Raw genomic sequence first — 16,850 nt, forward strand, 5'->3', positions numbered from 1 at the left:
TTTATCCTGTATGCACCCAACAAGCTGGGTGCTCCTGCTTCTAAGCAGACTATTGCTCGTTGGATTTGTAGTACAATTCAGCTTGCACATTCTGTGGCAGGCCTGCCACAGCCAAAAATCTGTAAATGCCCACTCCACAAGGAAGGTGGGCTCATCTTGGGCGGCTGCCCGAGGGGTCTCGGCTTTACAACTTTGCCGAGCAGCTACTTGGTCAGGAGCAAATACGTTTGTAAAATTCTACAAAATTGATATCCTGGCTGAGGAGGACCTGGAGTTCTCTCATTTGGTGCTGCAGAGTCATCCGCACTCTCCCGCCCGTTTGGGAGCTTTGGTATAATCCCCATGGTCCTTACGGAGTCCCCAGCATCCACTTAGGACGTTAGAGAAAATAAGAATTTACTTACCGATAATTCTATTTCTCATAGTCCGTAGTGGATGCTGGGCGCCCATCCCAAGTGCGGATTGTCTGCAATACTTGTACATAGTTATTGTTACAAAAATCGGGTTATTATTGTTGTGAGCCATCTTTCAGAGGCTCCTCTGTTATCATGCTGTTAACTGGGTTCAGATCACAGGTTATACGGTGTGATTGGTGTGGCTGGTATGAGTCTTACCCGGGATTCAAAATCCTTCCTTATTGTGTACGCTCGTCCGGGCACAGTATCCTAACTGAGGCTTGGAGGAGGGTCATAGGGGGAGGAGCCAGTGCACACCAGATAGTCCTAAAGCTTTCTTTTAGATGTGCCCAGTCTCCTGCGGAGCCGCTATTCCCCATGGTCCTTACGGAGTCCCCAGCATCCACTACGGACTATGAGAAATAGAATTATCGGTAAGTAAATTCTTATTTTTTTAACTTATTTGTAATGTGTTTTATTAGCATTTTCAATGTGCGTTTATCCAAAGTAGATGCACATGGACAGGGGCGGATTTAGGGGTCAGGCCACTCGTAGGCACATTATTGATCACTCCCCCCATCATGTCACTGCGCCCTTCATGTCAAGGCTAGTCTCAATCCCTTCAGACCGCCAAACAGGCCCAACCTTACCCCAGCCCCAACTCCCGCACCACAATTTGCAGCCCATTGTCCCACCCCCGTCATTTGCAAAATAAAAGAATGAAAAAATTATTGTAATAACAAAAAAGAATCAGCTGGCCTCATCAACCTGCTGTGCTGCCTCCCCAGCAAGTTCCACCCCTAGGCACGTGCCTCCCTTGTAACTTTCCATAGTTTGTAAGCTTGCAAGCAGGGCCCTCCTACCTCTATTACTGTCTGTTATTACCCAATTTTGTTTTATCACTGTGGTTTCCAATTGTAAAGCGCAATGGAATTTGCTGTGCTATATAAGAAACTTCTTAAATGTATTAACCCAACCTCTAAATTTGATTTCTAGAAAACAAACCAAGCACCCATGTTTGACCATGTTCCTTCTCTACCAGGTAACTGACCCTAATAGAGTAGCGATGTATAATTTGAATGTACTGTTGGAACTTGACATTAGACCAGCTTTATTTCAATCACTGTGCCGAGGCACACTAGTGTGCCGTGAGCAGCTCTCAAGTGTGCCGCCGGATCCAGAGATGCCCGCACCAGTGTACAGCCACCAGTTATTAATTTTGGGCAGCACTGGTCTCTTCCTGCTCCAGTCCTGTGTCTGTATCCTTGGCATGAGACTGCCCCTCCATGATGTCAGTGGGTCCAGATCTGGCCGCTAGCCCCTCCTCTTCCTGTCATCCATTAATCATCGTTGGTTGGTGGCGGCTGCTGCTGCTTCCTCACTCACAACGATGGTGTCCGCATCAGTCCTGGTGTCGTGGTCGAGGTGTGTTGACTGTGTTACGGGATTTAGAGAAGATGCGTTACAGGGAGCAAGGTGAGGAGCTGCTCAGGTGACCTGCTGCTATACTGTCTGCCCTAGCTTTCTAGGAGCACATGATGGCAGCTGGGCAGCGACTCGTATGGTGTTCACATGAGGGCATTTTTAACTCTACACCCTGGGGCACTCAAAACTGAAAACAACTGGCATTGGCATTAGAGATGAGCGGGTTCGGTTTCTCTGAATCCGAACCCGCCAGAACTTCATGTTTTTTTTCACGGGTCCGAGCGACTCGGATCTTCCCGCCTTGCTCGGTTAACCCGAGCGCGCCCGAACGTCATCATGACGCTGTCGGATTCTCGCGAGGCTCGGATTCTATCGCGAGACTCGTATTCTATATAAGGAGCCGCGCGTCGCCGCCATTTTCACACGTGCATTGAGATTGATAGGGAGAGGACGTGGCTGGCGTCCTCTCCGTTTAGAATAGATTAGAGAGACACTTGATTTACTAATTTTGGGGAGCATTAGGAGTACTCAGTAGTGTACAGTGCAGAGTTTTGCTGATAGTGACCAGTGACCACCAGTTTTATTTATAATCCGTTCTCTGCCTGAAAAAAGCGATACACAGCACACAGTGACTCAGTCACATACCATATCTGTGTGCACTGCTCAGGCTCAGGCCAGTGTGCTGCATCATCTATTATCTATATATAATATTATATATATCTGTCTGACTGCTCAGCTCACACAGCTTATAATTGTGGGGGAGACTGGGGAGCACTACTGCAGTGCCAGTTATAGGTTATAGCAGGAGCCAGGAGTACATAATATATTATATAGTGAGTGACCACCAGACACACAGTGCAGTTTATTTAATATATCCGTTCTCTGCCTGAAAAAAGCGATACACACAGTGACTCAGTCAGTCACATACCATATCTGTGTGCACGGCTCAGGCCAGTGTGCTGCATCATCTATATATATTATATATCTGTCTGACTGCTCAGCTCACACAGCTTATAATTGTGGGGAGACTGGGGAGCACTACTGCAGTGCCAGTTATAGGTTATAGCAGGAGCCAGGAGTACATAATATTATATTAAAATTAAACAGTGCACACTTTTGCTGCAGGAGTGCCACTGCCGGTGTGACTAGTGACCAGTGACCTGACCACCAGTATATATAATATTAGTAGTATACTATCTCTTTATCAACCAGTCTATATTAGCAGCAGACACAGTACAGTGCGGTAGTTCACGGCTGTGGCTACCTCTGTGTCGGCACTCGGCAGCCCGTCCATAATTGTATATACCACCTAACCGTGGTTTTTTTTTCTTTCTTTATACATACATACTAGTTACGAGTATACTATCTCTTTATCAACCAGTCTATATATTAGCAGCAGACACAGTACAGTGCGGTAGTTCACGGCTGTGGCTACCTCTGTGTCGGCACTCGGCAGCCCGTCCATAATTGTATATACCACCTAACCGTGTTTTTTTTTTCTTTCTTTATACATACATACTAGTTACGAGTATACTATCTCTTTATCAACCAGTCTATATATTAGCAGCAGACACAGTACAGTGCGGTAGTTCACGGCTGTGGCTACCTCTGTGTCGGCACTCGGCAGCCCGTCCATAATTGTATATACCACCTAACCGTGGTTTTTTTTTCTTTCTTTATACATACATACTAGTTACGAGTATACTATCTCTTTATCAACCAGTCTATATATTAGCAGCAGACACAGTACAGTGCGGTAGTTCACGGCTGTGGCTACCTCTGTGTCGGCACTCGGCAGCCCGTCCATAATTGTATATACCACCTAACCGTGGTTTTTTTTTCTTTCTTTATACATACATACTAGTTACGAGTATACTATCTCTTTATCAACCAGTCTATATATTAGCAGCAGACACAGTACAGTGCGGTAGTTCACGGCTGTGGCTACCTCTGTGTCGGCACTCGGCAGCCCGTCCATAATTGTATATACCACCTAACCGTGGTTTTTTTTTCTTTCTTTATACATACATACTAGTTACGAGTATACTATCTCTTTATCAACCAGTCTATATATTAGCAGCAGACACAGTACAGTGCGGTAGTTCACGGCTGTGGCTACCTCTGTGTCGGCACTCGGCAGCCCGTCCATAATTGTATATACCACCTAACCGTGGTTTTTTTTTCTTTCTTTATACATACATACTAGTTACGAGTATACTATCTCTTTATCAACCAGTCTATATTAGCAGCAGACACAGTACAGTGCGGTAGTTCACGGCTGTGGCTACCTCTGTGTCGGCACTCGGCAGCCCGTCCATAATTGTATATACCACCTAACCGTGGTTTTTTTTTCTTTCTTTATACATACATACTAGTTACGAGTATACTATCTCTTTATCAACCAGTCTATATATTAGCAGCAGACACAGTACAGTGCGGTAGTTCACGGCTGTGGCTACCTCTGTGTCGGCACTCGGCAGCCCGTCCATAATTGTATATACCACCTAACCGTGGTTTTTTTTTCTTTCTTTATACATACATACTAGTTACGAGTATACTATCTCTTTATCAACCAGTCTATATATTAGCAGCAGACACAGTACAGTGCGGTAGTTCACGGCTGTGGCTACCTCTGTGTCGGCACTCGGCAGCCCGTCCATAATTGTATATACCACCTAACCGTGTTTTTTTTTTCTTTCTTTATACATACATACTAGTTACGAGTATACTATCTCTTTATCAACCAGTCTATATATTAGCAGCAGACACAGTACAGTGCGGTAGTTCACGGCTGTGGCTACCTCTGTGTCGGCACTCGGCAGCCCGTCCATAATTGTATATACCACCTAACCGTGGTTTTTTTTTCTTTCTTTATACATACATACTAGTTACGAGTATACTATCTCTTTATCAACCAGTCTATATATTAGCAGCAGACACAGTACAGTGCGGTAGTTCACGGCTGTGGCTACCTCTGTGTCGGCACTCGGCAGCCCGTCCATAATTGTATATACCACCTAACCGTGGTTTTTTTTTCTTTCTTTATACATACATACTAGTTACGAGTATACTATCTCTTTATCAACCAGTCTATATATTAGCAGCAGACACAGTACAGTGCGGTAGTTCACGGCTGTGGCTACCTCTGTGTCGGCACTCGGCAGCCCGTCCATAATTGTATATACCACCTAACCGTGGTTTTGTTTTCTTTCTTTATACATACATACTAGTTACGAGTATACTATCTCTTTATCAACCAGTCTATATATTAGCAGCAGACACAGTACAGTGCGGTAGTTCACGGCTGTGGCTACCTCTGTGTCGGCACTCGGCAGCCCGTCCATAATTGTATACTAGTATCCAATCCATCCATCTCCATTGTTTACCTGAGGTGCCTTTTAGTTGTGCCTATTAAAATATGGAGAACAAAAATGTTGAGGTTCCAAAATTAGGGAAAGATCAAGATCCACTTCCACCTCGTGCTGAAGCTGCTGCCACTAGTCATGGCCGAGACGATGAAATGCCAGCAACGTCGTCTGCCAAGGCCGATGCCCAATGGCATAGTACAGAGCATGTCAAAACCAAAACAACAAATATCAGTAAAAAAAGGACTCCAAAACCTAAAATAAAATTGTCGGAGGAGAAGCGTAAACTTGCCAATATGCCATTTACCACACGGAGTGGCAAGGAACGGCTGAGGCCCTGGCCTATGTTCATGGCTAGTTGTTCAGCTTCACATGAGGATGGAAGCACTCAGCCTCTCGCTAGAAAACTGAAAAGACTCAAGCTGGCAAAAGCACCGCAAAGAACTGTGCGTTCTTTGAAATCCCAAATCCACAAGGAGAGTCCAATTGTGTCGGTTGCGATGCCTGACCTTCCCAACACTGGACGTGAAGAGCATGCGCCTTCCACCATTTGCACGCCCCCTGCAAGTGCTGGAAGGAGCACCCGCAGTCCAGTTCCTGATAGTCAGATTGAAGATGTCAGTGTTGAAGTACACCAGGATGAGGAGGATATGGGTGTTGCTGGCGCTGGGGAGGAAATTGACCAGGAGGATTCTGATGGTGAGGTGGTTTGTTTAAGTCAGGCACCCGGGGAGACACCTGTTGTCCGTGGGAGGAATATGGCCGTTGACATGCCAGGTGAAAATACCAAAAAAATCAGCTCTTCGGTGTGGAGGTATTTCACCAGAAATGCGGACAACAGGTGTCAAGCCGTGTGTTCCCTTTGTCAAGCTGTAATAAGTAGGGGTAAGGACGTTAACCACCTCGGAACATCCTCCCTTATACGTCACCTGCAGCGCATTCATAATAAGTCAGTGACAAGTTCAAAAACTTTGGGTGACAGCGGAAGCAGTCCACTGACCAGTAAATCCCTTCCTCTTGTAACCAAGCTCACGCAAACCACCCCACCAACTCCCTCAGTGTCAATTTCCTCCTTCCCCAGGAATGCCAATAGTCCTGCAGGCCATGTCACTGGCAATTCTGACGAGTCCTCTCCTGCCTGGGATTCCTCCGATGCATCCTTGCGTGTAACGCCTACTGCTGCTGGCGCTGCTGTTGTTGCCGCTGGGAGTCGATGGTCATCCCAGAGGGGAAGTCGTAAGCCCACTTGTACTACTTCCAGTAAGCAATTGACTGTTCAACAGTCCTTTGCGAGGAAGATGAAATATCACAGCAGTCATCCTACTGCAAAGCGGATAACTGAGTCCTTGACAACTATGTTGGTGTTAGACGTGCGTCCGGTATCCGCCGTTAGTTCACAGGGAACTAGACAATTTATTGAGGCAGTGTGCCCCCGTTACCAAATACCATCTAGGTTCCACTTCTCTAGGCAGGCGATACCGAGAATGTACACGGACGTCAGAAAAAGACTCACCAGTGTCCTAAAAAATGCAGTTGTACCCAATGTCCACTTAACCACGGACATGTGGACAAGTGGAGCAGGGCAGGGTCAGGACTATATGACTGTGACAGCCCACTGGGTAGATGTATGGACTCCCGCCGCAAGAACAGCAGCGGCGGCACCAGTAGCAGCATCTCGCAAACGCCAACTCTTTCCTAGGCAGGCTACGCTTTGTATCACCGCTTTCCAGAATACGCACACAGCTGAAAACCTCTTACGGCAACTGAGGAAGATCATCGCGGAATGGCTTACCCCAATTGGACTCTCCTGTGGATTTGTGGCATCGGACAACGCCAGCAATATTGTGTGTGCATTAAATATGGGCAAATTCCAGCACGTCCCATGTTTTGCACATACCTTGAATTTGGTGGTGCAGAATTTTTTAAAAAACGACAGGGGCGTGCAAGAGATGCTGTCGGTGGCCAGAAAAATTGCGGGACACTTTCGGCGTACAGGCACCACGTACAGAAGACTGGAGCACCACCAAAAACTACTGAACCTGCCCTGCCATCATCTGAAGCAAGAAGTGGTAACGAGGTGGAATTCAACCCTCTATATGCTTCAGAGGTTGGAGGAGCAGCAAAAGGCCATTCAAGCCTATACAATTGAGCACGATATAGTAGGTGGAATGCACCTGTCTCAAGTGCAGTGGAGAATGATTTCAACGTTGTGCAAGGTTCTGATGCCCTTTGAACTTGCCACACGTGAAGTCAGTTCAGACACTGCCAGCCTGAGTCAGGTCATTCCCCTCATCAGGCTTTTGCAGAAGAAGCTGGAGGCATTGAAGAAGGAGCTAAAAGGGAGCGATTCCGCTAGGCATGTGGGACTTGTGGATGCAGCCCTTAATTCGCTTAACAAGGATTCACGGGTGGTCAATCTGTTGAAATCAGAGCACTACATTTTGGCCACCGTGCTCGATCCTAGATTTAAAGCCTACCTTGGATCTCTCTTTCCGGCAGACACAGGTCTGCTGGGGTTGAAAGACCTGCTGGTGACAAAATTGTCAAGTCAAGCGGAACGCGACCTGTCAACATCTCCTCCTTCACATTCTCCCGCAACTGGGGGTGCGAGGAAAAGGCTCAGAATTCCGAGCCCACCCGCTGGCGGTGATGCAGGGCAGTCTGGAGCGACTGCTGATGCTGACATCTGGTCCGGACTGAAGGACCTGACAACGATTACGGACATGTCGTCTACTGTCACTGCATATGATTCTCTCAACATTGATAGAATGGTGGAGGATTATATGAGTGACCGCATCCAAGTAGGCACGTCACACAGTCCGTACTTATACTGGCAGGAAAAAGAGGCAATTTGGAGGCCCTTGCACAAACTGGCTTTATTCTACCTAAGTTGCCCTCCCACAAGTGTGTACTCCGAAAGAGTGTTTAGTGCCGCCGCTCACCTTGTCAGCAATCGGCGTACGAGGTTACATCCAGAAAATGTGGAGAAGATGATGTTCATTAAAATGAATTATAATCAATTCCTCCGCGGATTATAATCAATTCCTCCGCGGAGACATTGACCAGCAGCAATTGCCTCCACAAAGTACACAGGGAGCTGAGATGGTGGATTCCAGTGGGGACGAATTGATAATCTGTGAGGAGGGGGATGTACACGGTGATATATCGGAGGGTGAAGATGAGGTGGACATCTTGCCTCTGTAGAGCCAGTTTGTGCAAGGAGAGATTAATTGCTTCTTTTTTGGGGGGGGTCCAAACCAACCCGTCATATCAGTCACAGTCGTGTGGCAGACCCTGTCACTGAAATGATGGGTTGGTTAAAGTGTGCATGTCCTGTTTTGTTTACACAACATAAGGGTGGGTGGGAGGGCCCAAGGACAATTCCATCTTGCACCTCTTTTTTCTTTTCTTTTTCTTTGCATCATGTGCTGATTGGGGAGGGTTTTTTGGAAGGGACATCCTGCGTGACACTGCAGTGCCACTCCTAGATGGGCCCGGTGTTTGTGTCGGCCACTAGGGTCGCTAATCTTACTCACACAGTCAGCTACCTCATTGCGCCTCTTTTTTTCTTTGCGTCATGTGCTGTTTGGGGAGGGTTTTTTGGAAGGGACATCCTGCGTGACACTGCAGTGCCACTCCTAGATGGGCCCGGTGTTTGTGTCGGCCACTAGGGTCGCTAATCTTACTCACACAGCTACCTCATTGCGCCTCTTTTTTTCTTTGCGTCATGTGCTGTTTGGGGAGGGTTTTTTGGAAGGGACATCCTGCGTGACACTGCAGTGCCACTCCTAGATGGGCCCGGTGTTTGTGTCGGCCACTAGGGTCGCTAATCTTACTCACACAGCTACCTCATTGCGCCTCTTTTTTTCTTTGCGTCATGTGCTGTTTGGGGAGGGTTTTTTGGAAGGGACATCCTGCGTGACACTGCAGTGCCACTCCTAGATGGGCCCGGTGTTTGTGTCGGCCACTAGGGTCGCTAATCTTACTCACACAGCTACCTCATTGCGCCTCTTTTTTTCTTTGCGTCATGTGCTGTTTGGGGAGGGTTTTTTGGAAGGGCCATCCTGCGTGACACTGCAGTGCCACTCCTAGATGGGCCCGGTGTTTGTGTCGGCCACTAGGGTCGCTAATCTTACTCACACAGCTACCTCATTGCGCCTCTTTTTTTCTTTGCGTCATGTGCTGTTTGGGGAGGGTTTTTTGGAAGGGACATCCTGCGTGACACTGCAGTGCCACTCCTAGATGGGCCCGGTGTTTGTGTCGGCCACTAGGGTCGCTTATCTTACTCACACAGCGACCTCGGTGCAAATTTTAGGACTAAAAATAATATTGTGAGGTGTGAGGTATTCAGAATAGACTGAAAATGAGTGTAAATTATGGTTTTTGAGGTTAATAATACTTTGGGATCAAAATGACCCCCAAATTCTATGATTTAAGCTGTTTTTTAGTGTTTTTTGAAAAAAACACCCGAATCCAAAACACACCCGAATCCGACAAAAAAAATTCGGTGAGGTTTTGCCAAAACGCGGTCGAACCCAAAACACGGCCGCGGAACCGAACCCAAAACCAAAACACAAAACCCGAAAAATTTCAGGCGCTCATCTCTAATTGGCATAAGGTCCCTCCTGTGTTCCGTGAAGTTCTGATAAGGTCCCTCCTGAAGCTGTGAAGTGTCTCACCAGCTTTGCATGTATTTGCAAATTCATGTAACAAATATCTCTGAAATTCTATTACCAGATACGTTCAAGTATTGTTACAGGTATTAGTCAGTGTGCTGGGGGGATACCGGGGCTTTCTGTTTGCTGTGACCCCACTCCTTTTCTAGCACTGGATAAGTATCTCCAGAGTGATTGAGCTGCTACCACTGTTTGTTTGCCCTCCTGTGTTCTGCAAGCAGATGAGCCTGGCACACACACTGTACTCTGTTTATCATTTTTTGTTTCTTGTGGGGGCCAGTGTGATTGTATTTTTCCTGTGGGGGCCAATAGGTCTGATCCCCCTCCCCCACAGTGTGCCTTGGCAATTAAAAAATCTTGTTTGGTGTGCCGCATGTTGAAAAAGGTTGAAAATCACTGCATTAGAGGGAGGAGTGGGGCCCACCAGGGATTTCCCCCTGCGCCTGCTGCCTACGGGCCAGTCCTACTCTGCTGACTGTACACTGTGTGAATTCAGTTTAATTGATTATTACCCTCTGTTTATTCCCCAGCTAAAGAACACTGAAAGCCACCAAACTCGTGTGCTCCAAATTCTACGTTATCAAGTCCTGGAGATGGTGTTGGTAAGTGCACTGAGCTTTGGTGCTGACAGCGCTGCCCTACAGTGCTAATAAAACTGGTTTGTGTCACCATCGTTTAATTGTCTGCCAACAAATGAGAGAATGAGCTCACGGAACTGACCCTGGGATTCAAACTGGGTTCTCCAGCAAGTCATTCCTAGTGTCCTTTCCAGTCTAAACAAAGAAAATATAGACCCCTTGTGCGCTTAAATACTAATAGCAGCCCTTGGATACCAAAAAACCTTTCACCGTGGTTTGCAATATGTTCGTTTTTGGCTTTTAAGACGTTAGTGCACTATTGCCTTGTTTCTTTTTAAGCCATCCAATAAGGAATCTCGTTCCATTGAGTGACAGAGGCCATTCCATCATCCTTGATTTTCTACATGCAATATCAAAATTGCTCTATGTGAGTGAGACCATAGAGATTGAAGTGTTGTTTGGTGTTAAAACAGAGTTGCACTATGTTTGTGTGTACTTTTGTATTTTAGAAATCAATATGCCTCATATGAATTTTACCATCTATGAGAACAAATCAGACTCCATCGTGTAAGGTCTTTTTCTTGAGGGTATAAAAATAGCGCCACGTGGTGCCACATCCATGTCCTTTCCAGTCTGATTGAGCTAATTCCATTTGTATTTGCAGTGCCCACATTAAAGGAACATTATACTGACGCATTACTGTAGCTGTATGTATCAATTCTCCCTCATATCGGAATGCTACACATGTCATTTGCATGGATTCCTGGTGGGCGCACCAAAGGAGCACATGCGTAGATGTAATGGGTTCGGTATGAATGACCGCCGGACGGGATGTCGTTGGTCACGATGCCGACGCTGGCATCCCGATCTGTGAAATCCCAACAGGGGCAAGGTAAGTATGTTACCCACTCTCCCCTAACCCTCCCTTCCCGAAGCCTAACTCCAACCTCTCCCCTTAGTGCCTAGCCTCCCCCTGGTGGTGCCTAACCCTAATCCTCCCCCTCGCAACCTAGACCTAACCCCCCAGGGTGATGCCTAAATCTAACCCCACCTCCTCCAGGCCCTAACCCAAACCCGGCCGCCGTACTTACAGTCGGGATACCAGCTGTTGGGATTCCAACATCGGTCTTCTGACCCTGTCAGGATTCCGGCGTCGGCATTCTGGCTATTGTCGGGATTCCCGCGTCGGCATTCTGGCTATTGTCGGGATTCCGGTGTCGGCATTCTGGCTGATGTCGGGATTCCGACTGCCGGGATCCCGACAGCTAGCATCTTACCTGCATCCCGATGTAACGTGTGCTTTGCATGCGTTCAGCACTAATTCCCTTTCCAACAGTATTTTAAAGAATTTTTGGTGTTTTCCAGGATTTTCTGATTTATATTTTGTTGTCGTCTCTTCTCACCAGTGTCCTTCAGAGCCTGTGTTTATTATATTTAGAGCTCTGTGTTTTCTTTTATTAAACCTTTAGTCTGTGGATTAGCCCACGTGACCTAATTGTTCTAGTAGTACTTAGTCTGCGCACACACCATTACAAGGCATGTCATGCTTTTCATGTACTGCGCAGGTGTATGTCCCTGGCTTCTGGATCCTGCGCCGGTACCCACGTTCTGACCGCCTCCTCCTGGCCATTTGATGCTGTAGTAGCTGGCCTTTCCTCCCAGTTCATTTTCTTATGACCTCCTGCTGCAGACAGTGGTGTATTTCTGGACTTTGTTTGGTGGGCATGATTTGACATTCTGCAATGTGTCAATCTGCCATTTGCAACATGTTAATCTGGTGATGTCATTTCTTTGTATGATTTGTAGTGTTTGTTTGCTCTGTGCTTCACTCCATTGTATGCTATGCCCATATGCTGTACCTCCACTTATTTGCACTGAAAGCAACCTAGTAGCCCCAGGTGGCTGCCTTGGATGGTTCCTCCTGTGGGCAGGGTATACTACGTGTGGATCTATTCATACATAGTACATCATACTGCTACAAACGTGTCCGTTTTCCCATACATGCCTCAGGTCCTTGTATGGCTTATCTCCCACAGTGTAACCTTTGTAGTGTGTCCACGTGGCTGCCTCACCTGGCGCGCTCGTGGAAGGGATGGAAAGTTACAGGAACCGACGGTTATGTTGAGACCCTGCTCGTAGTGTTAGGACGTTGCAACCAACCATTTTGTGTCATTTCTTCAAGGCGTGACCTGTTCCACCCAGGGTAATCCTATGTAGTATGCCCAAGATGGCTGCCTCACCTGGGTGGAATATATAACCCATGGAATTTATTACCCAAAATGATTGCACCATTATGTTATTATGCTCTCTAGCTTTTGTTGTTTTTAATTATTTCTCTGTGTTTTGTTTTTGCTGTACTTCTAAATCCTGTGTATTAAGGGGGTTATTCAGAGATGGTGGCAGATTTACGACTCGCAGCAAACTCTGCGACAGTATACTCACATGCTGAGAGCCGCCCAGCATGTGTAGCACCGCCCCGCGATGCTTCGCAATTTAATTGTGAATGCATTTAATAGAGATTGGCCCCTGTTTGCGCAGCGTGACTGCGTAGGCAGGGGCACTGCCGCCATGTTTCACACGCAGGAAACGCAGCCTTACCCTAACTGCAGCATTATCCTAATCTTGAAATCGTTTGTTGACATAACAATGTCGATATTTTGTTGCTGTTGACAGTCTGCTGTCAACATTCTGAACATATACTGCAAAGATTTTGACTTGTATATAGCATGGTACTCCAATTAACCATTGGGAACATGATATAAGTATATTTCTCTGACGTCCTAGTGGATGCTGGGGACTCCGTCAGGACCATGGGGATTAGCGGCTCCGCAGGAGACAGGGCACAAAAATAAAGCTTTAGGATCAGGTGGTGTGCACTGGCTCCTCCCCCTATGACCCTCCTCCAAGCCTCAGTTAGGTTTTTGTGCCCGTCCGAGCAGGGTGCAATCTAGGTGGCTCTCCTAAAGAGCTGCTTAGAAAAAGTTTTTAGGTTTTTAGGTTTTTTATTTTACAGTGAGTCCTGCTGGCAACAGGCTCACTGCAACGAGGGACTTAGGGGAGAAGAAGTGAACTCACCTGCGTGCAGATTGGCTTCTTAGGCTACTGGACACCATTAGCTCCAGAGGGATCGAACACAGGCCCAGCCATGGAGTCCGGTCCCGGAGCCGTGCCGCCGACCCCCTTGCAGATGCCGAAAAGTGAAGAGGTCCAGAAACCGGCGGCAGAAGACTTTTCAGTCTTCATGAGGTAGCGCACAGCACTGCAGCTGTGCGCCATTGTTGTCACACACTTCACACCAGCGGTCACTGAGGGTGCAGGGCGCTGTGGGGGGCGCCCTGGGCAGCAATGAAATACCTATACTGGCTAAAAGATACATCACATATAGCCCCTGGGGCTATATGGATGTATTTAACCCCTGCCAGGTCTCAGAAAAACGGGAGAAGAAGCCCGCCGAAAAGGGGGCGGGGCCTATTCTCCTCAGCACACAGCGCCATTTTCCCTCACAGAAATGCTGGTGGGAAGGCTCCCAGGCTCTCCCCTGCACTGCACTACAGAAACAGGGTTAAAACAGAGAGGGGGGGCACTTATTTGGCGATATGATTATATATATTAAGATGCTATAAGGGAAAAACACTTATATAAAGGTTGTCCCTGTATAATTATAGCGTTTTGGTGTGTGCTGGCAAACTCTCCCTCTGTCTCTCCAAAGGGCTAGTGGGGTCCTGTCCTCTATCAGAGCATTCCCTGTGTGTGTGCTGTGTGTCGGTACGTGTGTGTCGACATGTATGAGGACGATGTTGGTGAGGAGGCGGAGCAATTGCCTGTAATGGTGATGTCACTCTCTAGGGAGTCGACACCGGAATGGATGGCTTATTTAAGGAATTACGTGATAATGTCAACACGCTGCAAGGTCGGTTGACGACATGAGACGGCCGGCAAACCAATTAGTACCTGTCCAGGCGTCTCAAACACCGTCAGGGGCGTTAAAACGTCTTTTTACCTCAGTCGGTCGACACAGACACGGACACTGACTCCAGTGTCGACGGTGAAGAAACAAACGTATTTTTCTTTTAGGGCCACACGTTACTTGTTAAGGGCAATGAAGGAGGTGTTACATATTTCTGATACTACAAGTACCACAAAAAAGGGTATTTTGTGGAGTGTGAAAAAACTACCTGTAGTTTTTCCTGAATCAGATAAATTAAATGAAGTGTGTGATGATGCGTGGGTTTCCCCCGATAGAAAATTATTGGCGGTATACCCTTTCCCGCCAGAAGTTAGGGCGCGTTGGGAAACACCCCTTAGGGTGGATAAGGCGCTCACACGCTTATCAAAACAAGTGGCGGTACCGTCTCCAGATAGGGCCGCCCTCAAGGAGCCAGCTGATAGGAGGCTGGAAAATATCCTAAAAAGTATATACACACATACTGGTGTTATACTGCGACCAGCGATCGCCTCAGCCTGGATGTGCAGCGCTGGGGTGGCTTGGTCGGATTCCCTGACTGAAAATATTGATACCCTTGACAGGGACAGTATTTTATTGACTATAGAACATTTAAAGGATGCATTTCTATATATGCGAGATGCACAGAGGGATATTTGCACTCTGGCATCAAGAGTAAGTGCGATGTCCATATCTGCCAGAAGTTGTTTATGGACACGACAGTGGTCAGGTGATGCAGATTCCAAACGGCACATGGAAGTATTGCCGTATAAAGGAGAAAAAGACAACGTCTTTTCAGCCTCAGTCCTTTCGTCCCCATAAGGGCAAGCGGTCAAAAGGCCAGTCATATCTGCCATGGGATAGAGGAAAGGGAAGAAGACTGCAGCAGGCAGCCCATTCCCAGGAACAGAAGCCCTCCACCGCTTCTGCCAAGTCCTCAGCATGACGCTGGGGCCATACAAGCGGACTCAGGTGCGGTGGGGGGTCGTCTCAAGAGTTTCAGCACGCAGTGGGCTCACTCGCAAGTGGACCCCTGGATCCTACATGTAGTATCCCAGGGGTACAGATTGGAAGTTCGAGACGTCTCCCCCTCGCAGGTTCCTGAAGTCTGCTTTACCAACGTCTCCCTCCGACAGGGAGGCAGTAGTGGAAACAATTCACAAGCTGTATTCCCAGCAGGTGATGATCAAAGTACCCCTCCTACAAAAAGGAAAGGAGTATTATTCCACACTATATTGTGGTACTGAAGCCAGACGGCTCGGTGAGACCTATTCTAAATCTGAAATATTTGAACACTTACATAAAAAGGTTCAAATCAAGATGGAGTCACTCAGAGCAGTGATAGCGAACCAGGAAAAAGGGGACTATATGGTGTCCCGGGACAGATGCTTACCTCCATGTCCCAATTTGCCCTTCTCACCAAGGGTACCTCAGGTTCGTGGTACAGAACTGTCACTATCAGTTTCAGACGCTGCCGGTTGGATTGTCCACGGCACCCCGGGTCCTTACCAAGGTAATGGCCGAAATGATGATTCTTCTTCAAAGAAAATGGACGATCTCCTGATAAGGGCAAGGTCCAGAGAACAGTTGGAGGTCGGAGTAGCACTATCTCAAGTAGTTCTACGACAGCACGGGTGGATTCTAAATATTCCAAAACCGCAGCTGTTTCCGACGACACGTCTGCTGTTCCTAGGGATGATTCTGGACACAGTCCAGAAAAAGGTGTTTCTCCCGGAGAAGAAAGCCAGGGAGTTATCCGAGCTAGTCAGGAACCTCCTAAAACCAGGAAAAGTGTCAGTGCATCATTGCACAAGGGTCCTGGGAAAAATGGTGGCTTCTTACGAAGCGATTCCATTCGGCAGATTTCACGCAAGAACTTTTCAGTGGGATCTGCTGGACAAATGGTCCGGATCGCATCTGCAGATGCATCAGCGGATAACCTTATCGCCACGGACAAGGGTGTCTCTTCTGTGGTGGTTGCAGAGTGCTCATCTGTTAGAGGGCCGCAGATTCGGCATACAGGACTGGGTCCTGGTGACCACGGATGCCAGTCTGAGAGGCTGGGGAGCGGTCACACAGGGAAGAAACTTCCAGGGAGTATGGTCAAGCCTGGAGATGTCTCTTCACATAAATATACTGGAGCTAAGAGCGATTTACAATGCTCTAAGCCTGGCAAAACCCCTGCTTCAGGGTCAGCCGGTGTTGATCCAGTCGGACAACATCACGGCAGTCGCCCACGTAAACAGACAGGGCGGCACAAGAAGCAGGAGAGCAATGGCAGAAGCTGCAAGGATTCTTCGCTGGGCGGAAGATCATGTGATAGCACTGTCAGCAGTGTTCATTCCGGGAGTGGACAACTGGGAAGCAGACTTCCTCAGCAGACACGATCTACACCCGGGAGAGTGGGGACTTCATCCAGAAGTCTTCCACATGATTGTGAACCGTTGGGAAAAACCAAAGGTGGATAT

The 16,850-nt window shown here is 47.6% G+C and overlaps 1 long non-coding RNA gene across 1 annotated transcript in view; it reads left to right on the plus strand.

Annotated features, from left to right (window-relative positions):
• Positions 1 to 1,389: 1,389 nt before the first annotated feature.
• The window catches only part of LOC134948484 (uncharacterized), a 149,049-nt gene continuing 133,588 nt past the window's right edge, over positions 1,390 to 16,850 (plus strand). The window contains exons 1-2 of the long non-coding RNA XR_010182965.1: positions 1,390 to 1,437; positions 10,392 to 10,463. This is a non-coding gene — a long non-coding RNA (uncharacterized LOC134948484). The remainder of the gene's footprint in view (positions 1,438 to 10,391; positions 10,464 to 16,850) is intronic.

The sequence above is a fragment of the Pseudophryne corroboree genome, chromosome 8, assembly GCF_028390025.1.
Source record: "Pseudophryne corroboree isolate aPseCor3 chromosome 8, aPseCor3.hap2, whole genome shotgun sequence".
Classification (NCBI taxonomy): Eukaryota; Metazoa; Chordata; class Amphibia; order Anura; family Myobatrachidae; genus Pseudophryne; species Pseudophryne corroboree.